General features: G+C 34.9%; 1 protein-coding gene across 2 annotated transcripts in view; it reads right to left on the bottom strand.

Moving 5' to 3' along the window:
* The window catches only part of LOC122716943, a 349,442-nt gene that overhangs the window by 232,448 nt on the left and 104,488 nt on the right, over nucleotides 1-12,506 (bottom strand). The window contains exon 3 of one of the 2 annotated variants that reach the window (XM_043940491.1): nucleotides 4,673-4,762. The exons of the other annotated variant lie outside the window; for it this stretch is intronic. The gene's annotated coding sequence lies outside the window, so the exon portion shown is untranslated. The remainder of the gene's footprint in view (nucleotides 1-4,672; nucleotides 4,763-12,506) is intronic. 2 annotated transcript variants of the gene reach the window in all.

Genomic DNA, 12,506 nt, shown 5'->3' with positions numbered 1-12,506 from the left:
GATCTTCTCACTTCCACTTCCTAAAAATCCACGATGAGTAAATGATAAAACGATAGAAGCACAGTGCAAAAGTGTAAATTTTGGATTTCTGGACGTTAAACTATCCAATCTTATACCTATATTTGGTAAAATATTATACAAGAAATATTCTGATGTCGAGATTAAATATATTCTGAAAAATTCAGATTCCTATTTTTAAATTTTTTTAATGATCCTAACTGAATCCTCCTAGTGATCCTAGTGATCTTCTAATTTCCACTTCCTAAAAATCCACGATGAGTAAATGATAAAACGATAAAAGCATAGTGCAAAAGTTCGATAAAATATTATACAAGAAATACTTCGATATCGAGATTAAATATACTCTGCAAAATTCAGGGTTTCTATTTTTAAATATTGATCTACTGTTTACCAAAAAATCAATAAGAAATTATTATTTAAAATCCAATTACCCCCAACACAGTTCAAATTTTTCCTGTTCTACAATTTTTTACAAACCTCCTATTTTTTTAGTGATCCTAACTGAATCCTCCTAGTGATCTTAATGATCTTCTCACTTCCACTTCCTAAAAATCCACGATGAGTAAATGATAAAACGACAGAAGCACAGTGCAAAAGTGTAAATTTTGGATTTCTGGATTTTAGACGTTAAACTATCCAATCTTATACCTATATTTGGTAAAATATTATACAAGAAATTCTGATGTCGAGATTAAATATATTCTGAAAAATTCAGATTCCTATTTTTAAATTTTTTTAATGATCCTAACTGAATCCTCCTAGTGATCCTAGTGATATTCTAATTTCCACTTCCTAAAAATCCACGATGAGTAAATGATAGAAGCATAGTGCAAAAGTTCGATAAAATATACAAGAAATACTTCGATATCGAGATTATATATACTCTGCAAAATTCAGGGTTCCTATTTCTAAATATTGATCTACTGTTTACCAAAAAATCAATAAGAAATTATTATTTAAAATCCAATTACCCCCAACACAGTTCAAATTTTTCCTGTTCTACAATTTTTTACAAACCTCCTATTTTTTTAGTGATTCTAACTGAATCCTCCTAGTGATCTTAATGATCTTCTCACTTCCACTTCCTAAAAATCCACGATGAGTAAATGATAAAACGACAGAAGCACAGTGCAAAAGTGTAAATTTTGGATTTCTGGATTTTAGACGTTAAACTATCCAATCTTATACCTATATTTGGTAAAATATTATACAAGAAATTCTGATGTCGAGATTAAATATATTCTGAAAAATTCAGATTCCTATTTTTAAATTTTTTTAATGATCCTAACTGAATCCTCCTAGTGATCCTAGTGATATTCTAATTTCCACTTCCTAAAAATCCACGATGAGTAAATGATAGAAGCATAGTGCAAAAGTTCGATAAAATATACAAGAAATACTTCGATATCGAGATTATATATACTCTGCAAAATTCAGGGTTCCTATTTCTAAATATTGATCTACTGTTTACCAAAAAATCAATAAGAAATTATTATTTAAAATCCAATTACCCCCAACACAGTTCAAATTTTTCCTGTTCTACAATTTTTTACAAACCTCCTATTTTTTTAGTGATTCTAATTGAACCCTAGTGATCTTCTAATTTCCACTTTCTAAAAATCCACGATGAGTAAATGATAAAACGATAGAAGCACAGTGCAAAAGTGCAAAAGTTCGATAAAATACTCTGCAAAATTCAGGGTTCCTATTTCTAAATATTGATCTACTGTTTACCAAAAAATCAATAAGAAATTATTATTTAAAATCCAATTACCCCCAACACAGTTCAAACTTCCCCATCGCTGTTCTACAATTTCCTACAAACCTCCTACCATTTTTCAGCGAATCTCCTTAAATCCTTAATTCCCAGCCTTCCCCGCGTCCAAAAATACAAACGTCTCCTCCTCCACTTCCTGAAAAAAATCCGCGACGAGTAAATGATAAAACGATAGATTTTTGGAGCAAGGTTTCTTGCGGCTTGACGAAAATTCAGGGGAGGGAGGTGGAAAGGGAGGGAGGAAACATGGGGGGAGGGAGACGAGCGTTCGAGCGGATTAAGGGGCGGGGAGGGAAGAAAAACATGACGGGGATCATTGGCGGGAGATTTGGAGGAAAGCGGGGCGAGATTGGCCGGGAAATCCTCGGGAGCATTACCGAATCGGTGCGCGTGGCCGCGTGCGAGTTACACGGCCGCAAGGAGGAAAACAAAGGAGAAAAGGGATCCTATGAATTCGTGAGTGACTTCGGATATCACGTTCCCCACCAGTCTGCCACACGTTTCCTTTCCCCTCCCTCTTCCTCGTACGAGCTCACGTGTCCCCGCCGCTACTGCCTTCCCAATCCTTGCTTTTATTCGCGTTTTTAAATCGAACACAGGAACGTCCTTATTCTCGGATCAATTCTTTTTCGCTGAGAGATAGAGAATGAGGTTCTTTAATTGGTCGAGTTGAGGAATTTGATGGACAATTTGATAAAGTTCGACCTGAGATATAAACGTCTTTTATTAATTTTTATTTCTGAGAATTTTTAGATTAATTTATTAAATCGGATTACACGTGTTTCTATATATGAATTGTTCAATTTTTTCCCTCTTTTTTTGTAGAAGTAGTCTGACTTAATTATCACATTAATATATATATATATATAGGAGAAGAAGAACTTTGAATTCTTGAATCTATATTTTTGAAGAGATTTGTATTTCTTCTCCATAAATAAATCTTTTCTCGAAAGCTCGACAAATTGATCGTATAATAAATAAATCCTGGATCGAATGATGATTGTTCGAGAAAAGATTTATTTATCGATAAGAAATACAAATCTCTTCAAAAATATAGATTCAAGAATTCAAAATTCTTCCTCGTTTTCTGCATTCCTATCTCTTATATATATATATACCTATATTAATATGATAATTAAATGAGATTATTTCTACAAAAGAAGAGAGAAAAAATTGTGTAAAGAAATATGTGTAATTCAATTTAATTAATATATATAGAAGAAGAAGAACTTTGAATTCTTGAATCTATATTTTTAAAGAGATTTGTATTTCTTCTCCATAAATAAATCTTTTCTCGAAAGCTTGATTCGACAAATTGATCGTATAATAAATAAATTCTGGATCGAATGATGATTGTTCGAGAAAAGATTTATTTATCGACAAAAAATCTCTTCAAAAATATAGATTCAAGAATTCAAAGTTCGATATATATATAGGAGAAGAAGAACCTTGAATTCTTGAATCTATATTTTTGAAGATATTTGTATTCCTTATCGATAAATAAATCTTTTCTCGAGAAACCTTGACTCGACAAATTGATCCTGGATCGAATGATGATTGTTCGAGGATAAAAATTTAGAGCCGCCGTTTCGAAGCCAGCGACCGCGGAATGCAGGATTTATCAAGGGTTGGGAGGTGGAAGACCTTGCTGTTCCTTCCTTCGAAACGAAGGAAAATTTCAGTGAAAGAGAGATATGAATTTTCATTGGGAAGTCGGACGGATAAATTCTCTGTACGCTCGCCTATTATGTAGATAATCGGGCGACAGAATTTACGTACCCACGAAAACGAAGCCGTTGGAGTACATTTGCCGGGAGCGTTCTCGCGTTTTTTTAAACTTGCTCCTTTCACGCGCGCGCAAAATTATCCAAACCCTGCTCCCCACATCTTCAAATTGAATCTTTAAAGGAAAAATCTCGAGAATTCGAGATTCTCTTTGCACAGACTCTTGTATCGTAACACGAAAGATATTAAATACATTTTCAATATTTCGTAATTTTTCATCTCTTCTATACTCTCGTCACCTTTAATATGACAAACATTTAAATGCACAGAGTGTTCGAATATCTTTGCAAGATTGATTCGAAGCGGAAAAATGAGTGAAGCTTCTTTATTAAATTGCAAGCAGTTGAAGTTCGACGAGGAGATATACTTTCGTGCAAACCTATAAATTTACTTAAATATATAAATATTTCGCGTGACATTTTTTCATATACCAACCTGAATATACCAAAACCCTGCATAAAACTTAAATATACGCATCCATCCTAATAACGAGAAGATCGATGACAAAGATAAATTCCAAAAGAAGGAATAAAAAAATTTACCAGAGAGGTACTCTCTTTTCCTCCCCTCTAACCCAATTTCACGTCGTATCGTAAGAGATCCCGGCAATATGGGACGAGAAAGCTTCGTGGAAAAAAAAATTTTTCTCCCCCCCCTTCCCCCTCTTTGTTTGTCGTGATTCGTGACTCGTTGAGAAAAGAGAAAAAAGGGGGAGGAAAAATTATGGAACGTGCCTCGCGAACGATAAGCAATTACACGACGCATTTCTCTCTCTCTCTCTCTCTCTCTCTTTCTCTCTTTTTCTTTCTTTTCTTTCTTTTTTTTTTTTTTTTTATTTCCCTCCACTTTCGAAATTTTGCAGCTCGGTGGAAATAGGGTGAACCGTACGAACGCGTTCCCAGCGAAGAGGAAAAGCGTTCGCTCGTTCGTTGGTTCTCGCGACGTTAGCTCGAGTTACCGCGGCCGACATTCCGAAACAATAGACGATGTTCCGTGGGAAAATTAAATTTGCCGATTTCTCTCGTTCCAAGGAAATTCCAAGATTTCCTTTGGGAAAAATATTCGAGAGGCGGGGGATGAGATACTCACCTTTCACCGCGGGATGGTTAGTCGCTCGTCCAGGCGAATATGTTTGCAGTTTCGTGCTTCGAGGGGGTCAACGATCATTGGTGGTTTTTCCTGCAATTGGAAAAAATTGACGGGAAACTTAGTTACGCATAACAGTTGACGTGACGAAAGAATCGTATCGTGTAAAATATTTTCCAACAATTTCGTAATAAATTACGAATAATACGCGCGATATATAAATTTTTAAGAAAGAATACAAATGAAATATCTTATTTACTAGTTTTTTCTTTTTATATAATGATATTTAAATAAATTTTCTGACAAGTGAAATGTATATTATACCATAGAGTTTCTTTTCAAGCAATTTTATATCATTCGTTCGACTAAGCAAAATTGGAAGAAAAAGGGAGAGAGAGAGAAAAGTAAGGTTAAGAAACGGTAAACAGGAAGGATAAATTCGTTTAATCATATAAATGGGCGGGAAATTTAAAAATTTTCACGAGAAAGAAAATTGTCTCGCTCTGATTCGGGAAATGATTCTCGAATACTTCAACTTCTTATTGGATGAGTAATTTTCGTAAAAAAAAAAAAAAAAAAAAAAAAACACCAATGTCCAAAGAAAACGTGGAGATTTCGAGAAAAAACTTCCGGTTTCGGCCAGCATTGATTTTATTCCCCATGTTCGGGAGCCCAATATCCGGCGAAAACTGCTCAAAGAACCGGTCTCATAGTTAGACCTTAAGCGAAAAGGGGAAAAAAAATTCCTCCTTTCGCGCTGATAAAAAGAAGATGATAAACAGTTGCACTGCACAAATGCTCTATTTTATTTTTCTTCTTCGTCGGCGCAACCAAGAACAAATCCGTGGAATATTAAGTTCTTTGAATGTACTATTTCAAGGTAAATAAAAGGTAATTTTCCCTCCCAAGGGATATATATATACTATTTTCTCTAAGAAAATGTTTCTATTAAAATATTTTGATCACTCGCTGTTATAAATTTGTGAATTATTGTGTTTAGGGAAATATTCGTGTTAAAATATCAACTAATATTAACTGTCACCCAGTAGATATACATATAATATATATTCATATATTCGTCCCTGAAAAGTATGCAAATTCTTCTTCCAGCAATTTTCGCCAATTAAAAATGACACCGCTTGTTCCACTCTTTTCTCGAGTTATACGTAGACCCCTTTCTTTCATTTTTTTCTCTTTATTCCCATGTCGTTCCACGATATTTTAAGCGCGAGCAACGCACGTGAAAATACACGCAAATAAAAGACGATTCTTACCGGGTAGAGGCAGGGACGAGACGTCCATGAAACTTCGATGACGACTGAGAGAACGGTCGCGATTTCAAGGGTATGTTAAAGACACATTAATTTACAGCTGTGCAATAAATAGCGTGAATCTGGATCATTCGACGAACAATTGCTTCTTTATCGAGTAAATGGGATGCAGAACAGTTTAGATAAAAATAATTGAATAATAAGAGAGGATATTATTCGTGATTGTTAAAAAAAAATTGATATACTTTTATTATAACCAATCGCGTCGTTTGCGCTTGGCCATCAATAAAATACGAATACTTTTATGCAAAAACGATTAAAAATATTATTTATTATTTCTTTTTTTCTAGTTGTCGTAATCCTATAATTTTATAATTCTTTGTTATAATCTCTATCAAGTTTCCATTCGTTTTGACAAAATAGTTTCTGATTACAAATTGATCTTGATAATATTAACGAGTGTACAATAATTATATTCTTCTTATTATATTTATTACTCTTTTCAATGCAATTCCGATCCTTTTTATATACAGAATCACAATGCGCGAACAAACCCGTCTGATTTTCAAAAAATCAGTGCGCACAATTAAACGAACAGCACGTCCAAACGTCGGGGCTCATCAATTGATCCGCTCATCGAAACTCGCTTTTACATTCGTGGCCAACGTATCGGCCATTTTAATTTCTATTAATAAAATCGCTTGGAACGTGATCAACCCAAGTTGCAACGAAATTCTATCTGTGCGAATGATAACATCGTGAATATAGTCTGAACGCGATTCATAAATTCTTGATAAATAAAATGGCGGGAATGTGCACCGATACTTTTAATGATAACGACATCTAGTAGCTCCATGGAAGATTGTTTCGTCTTTGTCTGAAGAAGAACTGAGAATGAAAACGATATTTAATGAACGCCATCTAGTTTCATGATAATTTCTATTTTATTGTCTAATTGGAAACACGAATACTGTTTATGATATATTCCTTCGAATATCGCACAAATATAATATCAACATGAAAACGACACTTAAAGATACAAAGCCCATAGTAAGAAACGTCATGATAGCTTCGTGATAATTTCTATTTTATTGTCTGTTTGGAAACACGAATACTGTTTATGATATATTTCTTCGAGTATCATACAAATATAAAATATCAACATGAAAACGATACTTAAAGATAAAAAGTCCAAGACATGGTAAGAAACACATATGCTGCTGTTTATGATATATTTCTTCAAATATCACAAATATAATGTTAATATGAAGATGACGCCATCTAGCTTCATTACAGCTTCCATTTTATTGTCTAGTTGGAAACACTGTCATTTGTGATATATTCCTTTGAATATCACACAAATATATTAATATGAAGACGACAACATTTAGCTTCCTTATTCTCTACTTGGAAACAGTGTCGTTTGTGATATATTCCTTCAAATATCACAAATATAATGTTAATATGAAGATGACGCCATCTAGCTTCATTACAGCTTCCATTTTATTGTCTAGTTGGAAACACTGTCATTTGTGATATATTCCTTCGAATAACACACAAATATAATATTAATATGAAGACGACGCCATCTAGCTTCCACTTTATTGTCTAATTAGAAACACAAACGCTGCTGTTTATGATATATTCCTTCAAATATTACAAATATAATGTTAATGTTAATATAAAGATAGTGCCATTTAGCTTCATGACAGCTTCTATCTTATTGTCTAGTTGAAAATACTGTCATTTGTAATATATTATCAATATACATTTGTGTGAAATATAATATAAAATATTGTTTTATTTTATTAGGAAGAGACATATATATTTATAAGCTTAATGTAATCCGAATACGTTATTGAATCGTTAAATATCATAGTCAGTTTCAAAGAAGCATAATTCGTATTACGACGATGTAATTCCAAAAAAGGAATTCAATTCGAGAAACTTTTAAACAGTTTGGGGGAAACTGTCACTACGTATAAAAAATATCCAACCTGGTAATCTTGCGAGAACATTTTCTTACAAAACTTAAACTTTTTGGCACTGAGACTTCTCTTGCATTCAACGGTACAATTAAGGAATAACGCTCGTGCCCGGACCGAGAACACTGATTTCCCCTCGTTTTTCACGCTCTGCATGTTTCTTCTGAACAACTGCTGAACTCGCCTCACGGCGATTTGCCACGGGATGAGTTGGAAAGAAGGGCAATTTCATCGTTGGAGCTCGTAACGAGATAAATCGTCAATTTGCCGATTAGTAAGTCCGTGCAGGAACGATTGCAATTAGTATTCATCGAGTCTTTAAAATTTGATCAAAAATATACACTGGATATACGTATATTTCTTCTATCAATCTAATTTTACCTTGATTAGCAGGTAACAAAGTTGAAAAATTTCTCGAATCATCGATATTTTCCTGCAAGCAATTTCTTTTTTATATTTTCGATCCAATGTATTATTTGATTTTACTCTTTCGCTTTATTAACCATTATTATTATATTATATTATATTATTAAACCATTTTGCACAAAGTATAATTTTAATTACTATTTAGACACACCGTATCTCCTTTCGACAAATCAGAACATGGACGAAAAACTCGCACGTATCAATTTTCCCGACTATTCAGGCTTGATTTATCAAACGACCTATGAAACAAAACGGCGCGTCATCGTATCATCCACAAGGATAATAATTAGAACACCTCGATACACCTCGTGAGAGAAGAATTCACCTCTGATCACGGATCCCTTGTATCGAAGAAAGCCTCGTTAATTGAACGCCGGGGGCAACGTCTTGCAACCGAAAATTACTTCGCTCTTCCAGCCCATCAGTGAACTTCAACAAGAGACTATATAAATCCTCAAAGAGACTATAACCTAAGACCAGCCTAACAGCCTAACGAGATCTGAGAAATGGCCGGAAATCTAAATTTCGCGAGACGCCTTTAATCTATCGCCACGCGGCAATTCACTCGTAACAAACTAGCGCCATCTACATCCAACGTGGCCACCGCTCGAACATATCAACGTTTGTTCGAGCAATTTCCAAATTTTATTTTCCTCGAATCCTCGACTTTTTCGATCTATCTATCAACAATTATCAACACAATTTTTTCAAAATTCCAAGCAACGGAGAGCAAGCGAGAGCACAGATATAATATTTCTGCCACGATTCAAACTGACGTGCGCGAGGCAAACCGACGTGCACGCGACAAACACGAGGTATCCGCGGTTTTTCATCCGCGATCTGCCGATGACAGCGATTACACGCGGAATAACAATGCACGCGGACAGATTTGACTTCGTTCGACGTAACGTAATCAGCAAAGCACACCTGGCGGGGGGCGCGGGGACGGGTTTATTTGATATAATGCGATCGATCGAGTGCAGGCTAGGGGCGAACCGATCGAACGTAAATCCAGCTGGGCGGATTAGCGAATCTGGCGTTACATATATACATATATATATGTATATAATATATGTGTGTGTATATATATATATGTATATATATATATACACATATGCGTGCAATATTTAAGCCTCGTTAAACGCATAATTTCAAATCGGTCGTGGGCTCCGCGTCATATGTTATTGATAACTGTAGTCGCGGACGCGCGGCTCTCTGTTGAATAATGCGCGGATTACGCGGTCTAAACTAAAGCAAACGTCGAATAATTAACAAGACACCGAACCCGCTTTGAAAGGCCGCCGCAAGAGCTCCTGGCGGACCCGCGAGCGTTACGCTTCGGCCTCATTAACTATACAACTCCCAGTCTCTTTGACGCGCGCGAAGAGATTGATGAGTCGGGCTCCGACCGATTAGAGGCAGTGATTAAGAAACCTCGAGCGTGCGTGCAAGTGTCTGTGCTTGCCTGTGCGGTGCCGTCGGATTCTCTCTCTCTTGCTTCTCCCGCTTCTCGCAAGGGATCATCTCTTCCGTTGTCGATCCGTGATCGATCCATTTCCTCCCCGCCCCTCGTCGATATCCAACGGACCTAATCGGACGGACACTTTGCGCCCTGTTATCACCATCATCCAATTCAATACATAATATTGAAATTCCTTTTCTTTCTGGGATTAATAACGAGAAATAAGTAATTTTCGACTCGTGGAGGGAATATAATATTGAGGAAGAGACATTGCAAGGATTTGGACATTCTTTTTTTTCCTTTTTCTTTCGTTGATAATTATTATATTTATTTCTCACGTTTCCAGGTTTGTGGGGAAGAAATGGGATAAAAACACTTAGTGATAATGAAGAATAATTAAATAACAAGTAATTCTTTAGTCATGGAGGGAATATTGAAGAAGAGACATTGCAAGGATTTGGACATTCTTTTTTTTTCTTCTTTTCTCGTTGATAATTATCATATTTATTTTTTAGATGGAGGAAATACAATATTGAAGAAGAGACATTGCAAGGATTTGGACATTCTTTTTTTTCTTTTTCTTCTTTTTTCTTTTCGTTGATAATTATTATATTTATTTCTCAGTTTCCAGGTTTGTGGAGAAGAGATGTGATAAAGACACTCAATGATAATGAAGAATAATTAAATAACAAGTAATTTTTTAGTCATGGAGGGAATATAATATTGAAGAAGAGACATTGCAAGGATTTAGATATTCTTTTTTTTCTTTTTTCTTCTTTTTCCTTTTCGTTGATAATTATTATATTTATTTCTCACGTTTCCAGGTTTGTGGGGAAGAGATGTGATAAAGACACTCAGTGATAATAAAGAATAATTAAATAACAAGTAATTTTTGAGTCATAGAGGGAATATAATATTGAAGAAGAGACATTGCAAGGATTTGGATATTCTTTTTTTTTCTTCTTTTCTCGTTGATAATTATCATATTTATTTTTTAGGTGGAGGAAATACAATATTGAAGAAGAGACATTGCAAGGATTTGGACATTCTTTTTTTCCTTTTTCTTCTTTTTCCTTTTTCTTCTTTTTCCTTTTCGTTGATAATTATTATATTTATTTCTCACGTTTCCAGGTTTGTGGGGAAGAGATGTGATAAAGACACTCAATGATAATGAAGAATAATTAAATAACAAGTAATTTTTTAGTCATGGAGGGAATATAATATTGAAGAAGAGACATTGCAAGAGACATTTGGACATTCTTTTTTTTTTTTTCTTTTATTGATAATTATCATATTTATTTCTTAGTCGTGGAGGAAATACAATATTGAAGAAGAGACATTGCAAGGATTTGGACATTCTTTTTTTCCTTTTTCTTCTTTTTTCTTTTCGTTGATAATTATTATATTTATTTCTCAGTTTCCAGGTTTGTGGGGAAGAGATGTGATAAAGACACTCAATGATAATGAAGAGTAACTAAATAACAAATAATTTTCGAGTCGTGGAGGGAATATAATACTGAAGAAGAGACATTGCAAGGATTTGGACATTCTTTTTTTCCTTTTTGTTCTTTTTTCTTTTCGTTGATAATTATTATATTTATTTCTCAGTTTCCAGGTTTGTGGGGAAGAGATGTGATAAAGACACTCGGTGATAATGAAGAGCAAAGATGAAAGAAGGGAGAAAATTTTTCCGTTCCCCTTCTTTACTTTCATTTTCGCGGGGACTGTAATTCGGCTCGTTCCAGAGAGCCGAACCTAGATGGCTTTTACGACGCTCGATATTACCGGTTTTACGATTCTGATTCCGACTACGATGAGCGAAGCGCGGTGGGAGGGAGCGCGGGATCGGTATCGCGAGCGTCGTTAAACGTGTGAACGAGCCGAGCACGTAAGTGTCTTAAAGGGAAATCGGATAATTGAATAACGGTTGGATATTCAAAATTTTCGCATCGAGGCTTTTCGATCTCGATTTATATATATCGAATTTATCGCCTATCCTATATATTGGCAAACGCTTCGCGCGAATCGATGATACTTCACTCAAAGATATTTCTAGACAACGTTATAAAGAAATTAGTGCAAATATTATAGATGCAAATCATAGACATTTCCAAATATAAGATCCAATCCAATTCTCAATTGGAAAGAAATGATATAATTACCTAGATTCAATATATATATATATATATATATATATATATATATATATAAACTCTTAAACCCGATATTTCTAGATTCTGATCACCAAATACCATCGCAAATGTATACAAGAAAAAAAAAAAAAAAAGATCAGACGAAAAAGCAAATCAGAGTTAATCTTTAAAACTACCTGGCCTCTAATCAAAGACTCAACTGTCCAAACAACCATCCCCTATTGCTCACCGGGAAAAGGGAGGGGAGGGGAATAGAAGGAAAATAGTATATCGACAATTTCAATTTCCAGACTCGCGATCAAAGAAATACTCGTCGGCGGGATGGCAAGGCTTTGATGTCGTCCACGTGCAACGCGACAATTTCGCAGTTAACCCGCGAGCCCCGTCGATCGCGACGATGACAAGAGTTATTTTCTGTCTGACAGGTGTCGGTAGAGCGCCGATCGTTTTTTTTCTTTTTTTTTTTTTTTTTTTTTTTTTTTTTTTTTTTTTTTTTTTAAAGCTCGCTACACGAGAGGAGGGCCAATTGAGCAGACGTTG

The sequence above is a fragment of the Apis laboriosa genome, unplaced genomic scaffold, assembly GCF_014066325.1.
Source record: "Apis laboriosa isolate Shangri-la unplaced genomic scaffold, ASM1406632v1 scaffold4_cov146, whole genome shotgun sequence".
NCBI classification, from domain to species: domain Eukaryota; kingdom Metazoa; phylum Arthropoda; class Insecta; order Hymenoptera; family Apidae; genus Apis; species Apis laboriosa.
This window is presented reverse-complemented; position numbering and strand designations above follow the sequence as displayed.